The sequence below is a fragment of the Populus trichocarpa genome, chromosome 1 (genome assembly GCF_000002775.5).
Source record: "Populus trichocarpa isolate Nisqually-1 chromosome 1, P.trichocarpa_v4.1, whole genome shotgun sequence".
NCBI classification, from domain to species: Eukaryota; Viridiplantae; Streptophyta; class Magnoliopsida; order Malpighiales; family Salicaceae; genus Populus; species Populus trichocarpa.
The window spans coordinates 41920437-41923228 of NC_037285.2; positions in this window are offsets into that span (position 1 = coordinate 41920437).

Below are 2792 nucleotides of genomic sequence, written 5' to 3' on the forward strand. Positions count from 1 at the left end.
AATTGCACGCCAACAAATCATCTGGGCTTCAAATTGGATTTGGGGTCTTCACCAAGCCGGATGAGACTTTACATTCCGTTATTAAACAATATATTAAAAGGGTTTATTGTCCCTGCCACTATTTATCTAGAAATAAATTATTATGAATTAGAGTAGTGTAATGATAAAACTGCACTTATCACAGAGATTTGCAAAGACTATTGGGATGGGGTTGTCTTTTTCTTAGGATGTATTTAGCATTGAAGAGATAGTTAGGGAGAAAATAGTCAGTTTTGATTTTGCTGGGGCATGATAAGGCTGCAGAAACCTAACACTGGGGCTGTCATGCCTTGGGTGCTAGGGCCAGACTTGCGCGCCTGGGGTCTGCAGACCTGCGTGCCTGGGTAGCAGACCAGGGCGACGTGCCTAGGGTCTGCACAAGCGGGCGTTGGGTGCAGACCCACATGCCTCGGTCTATCTAGGTCTATTAACCAGCACCTTGGGTTTGCAGACCCCCCTAAGGGTTGCCAACCTGCGCGGCTGGGTTTGCCTTGGTCTGCTGACTCGTGCTTGGGGTCTCCAAACCCCCGCAGAGAACAATAACATATTTGAAAAAAATTGAAAAAAAATATAATAACAATTATTATTATTGTTGTTATTATTATCATTAATAATTTTGAAAAACAATATTATTACTATCGAAGAAAAACCATAAATTTTATTTGAAGAGATTAAAAACTATAAAAACTTGGGTCAGACAAGTTTAATATTATTATTAATATCATAAATATTATTATTTGTATTATAATATTATTATTTTTATTATAGTTAATATTATTAATATAATAATTAATAAATTTGAAAAAAATATTATTAATATTGAAAAAAACCATAGATTTGATTTGAAGGGTAAAATTAAAAATTATTGTTATTATCATTAATAAATTTGAAATAAAATATTATTACTATAAAAAAACTATAGATTTGATTTGAAGGGTAAAATTAATAATAATATTTATTATTATTATTATTATCATCATCATCATCATCATCATTAATAAATTTGAAAAAAAATATTACTGCTATTGAAGAAAAACCAAAAATTTGATTTGAAGAGATTAAAAATTATAAGAACTTGGGTCAAACGAGTTTAATATTATTAAATTTGAAATAAATATTATTATTATTATTATAAAAAAATATAGAATTAATTTGAAGGGTAAAATCAATTATTATTGTTGTTGTTGTTGTTTTTGTTTTCGTTATTGACTTGGGTCTGGCATCCCCTTCCAAACCCAAGTAATTTGGGGCTGGAAAGGTATTATTATTATTGAAGAAAAACCATAAATTTGATTTGAAGTGATGAAAAACTATAAGAACTTGGGTCAGACGAGTTTGTTTGTTTTATTCTTCATCAATATCATCATCATTAATAAATTTGAAAAACAATATTATTACTATCGAAGATTCATTAGTATTATTAAATTTGAAATAAATATTATTTCTATAAAAAAAATATAGATTTGATTTGAAGGATAAAATCAATTATTAATATTATTAATATTATTATTATTATTATTAACTTGGGTCTAGCATCCCTTTAAAGACCCATGAAACTTGGGGCTGGATGGGTCTTGAAAGGGGCGCCTAACCCAAGTTCGTTGGGTATGGCATGGCGCAAGCCTAAGTCCTTTGGGTCTTGCAGCCTGCCTGGCCCAAGGCACTATGGTCCGGTGTCAGGACCCAATGTTAACAGGTTTGACGTCCTACCCAAAGCTTACAGGTTGGACATGCAGACCCAAGGCTCTAGGGTCCGCGTGAGGACCCAAGGCTCTTGAGTTCGACATTAGGACCCAAGGCTAATGGGTTTAACATCTCACCCTAAGGCTCTAGGTTCCGCGTGAGGACCCAAGGTTATTGGGTTTGGGGTTAGGACCCAAGGCTAATGGGTTCGACATCCGGACCCAAGAGACGTGGGTCCGGAACTATAAGAACTTGGGCCAGACGAGTTTATTGTTGTTGTTGTTGTTGTTATCATTAATAAATTTGCAAAAAAAATATTATTAATATCGAAGATTCATTAGTTTATTAAATTTGAAATAAATATTATTGCTATAAAAAAATATAGATTTGATTTGAAGGGTAAAAATCAATTATTATTGTTATTATTATTATTAACTTGGGTCTAATATCCCTTTCGAGACCCAAGAAACTTAGGGCTGGAAAGGGGTGTCTGACCTAAGTTGGTTGGGTGTGGCATGGCACAAGCCCAAGTCCCTTGGATTTTGCAGCCTGCCTGACCCATGGCACTAGGGTCCGGCGTCCTGACCCAATGTTAATAGGTACGGTGTCTGACCCAAAACACTTGGGTCAGTCGTTTGGACCCAATGTTAACGAGTCTGACATTCTATCCAAGGCTAATAGGTCCGATGGCAGACCCAAGGCTTTAGGGTTCGCGTGAGGACCCATGGCTCTTGGATCCAAGGTCAGGACCTAAGGCTAATGGGTCCGACATCTGGATCCAGGGCTCTATGATCTGCGTGAGGACCCAAGGCTCTTGGGTCTGGGGTCAGGACCTAAGACTCTTAGGTCCAGCATTCGGACTAAAGGCTAATAACTCTGCCATCAGGACCCAAGGTTTTTGGATCTTGGGTTTATAAATATTATTATTTGTATTATAGGTATTATTATTTTTATTATAATTAAAAGTATTAATATTAAAAATATTATTATGTGTGCTATAAATATTATTATGTGTATTATAAATATTATTATTTTTATTATAATTAATATTAAAAATATTAAAATTTTAT